This window comes from Ambystoma mexicanum, chromosome 4q, assembly GCF_040938575.1.
Source record: "Ambystoma mexicanum isolate Mex_15411 chromosome 4q, UKY_AmexF1_1, whole genome shotgun sequence".
NCBI classification, from domain to species: Eukaryota; Metazoa; Chordata; class Amphibia; order Caudata; family Ambystomatidae; genus Ambystoma; species Ambystoma mexicanum.
This window is the reverse complement of record NC_090928.1, coordinates 1,290,546,556-1,290,547,529: the sequence shown is the minus strand read 5'-3', so window position 1 is coordinate 1,290,547,529 and position 974 is coordinate 1,290,546,556.

The window sequence follows — 974 nt, the reverse complement described above, 5'->3', positions numbered from 1 at the left end:
TTTGGGGACGGAGGGACCACCGCCCCTGTGCAGCCTTTATTAAAGTGAAAAGAAGGCTGCTGCTCAGGAGGATAGAGGAGTTCAGGGTGCACCACAACACTGAATAGCCATGAAATCCTACCCAGGTAAACGTACCTTTGAACCATACAAAGGCTATTAGCTCTTCCAATAAGCTCTCAAGAGTATGGGCTTCTGCGTGATGTTCTATTAGAAGCCCTTCTCCTTCGCAAGGTATGCAGGCAACTGCACAGTGGCACAAGCCACCACACTTGGACCACCACTCTGCACACTTTGTCAACATTGAGTTTAATGGGAACTCTTGTCAGACAGTCTGGATAAACATAGGTCTGTATAACGTCATAAGGCAATTGCTTCCCCACAGTGGAAACTTTTTTTTTTTTTTAAATAAACGATTGGAACTGCCTCAATCTGGATAAGAGGGGATACTGGGTGGATGACTGAACAAGAGTCACTTTGCAAAGTAACTCCATTCCTCCAAGCCTACACAAGGCTTGCCGGTTTGGCAAAAGAATGAAGTTTAGGCAAGCTGGTACCTGTGTTAAGTGTACAGGCTGGGATTCAGACATTACTCCAATTTCTTGCTCCGTTGCTATCAATACAAAATGGGAATCCCTTTAACCTGGAAAATGGGGTACCAGGTTGCTGAATACAGGTTACTCACTACAGTGACTCTTGTAACCCTAGCCCTTAGTTGCGCTCGTTACAGGCAAGTATTCTTACGATGTACACAGCCATGTTAAGGGCGGTCATAAGTGAGTGGCTGTGTCTGACGCTAGCTTTTATTTCTAACGTAACATAGTATCGGGTACAAGAGCCCTGGACCCATGCCATATCAGGAATGCAGCCCTTTAATCTGAAGGAACGGGTGGGAGTCCCACAGTCGCTTTTGGTAAGCATTATGTAACAATTCTGACAACCTACATTCAACAGGCCTTCCTTAAGAATCCCACAGC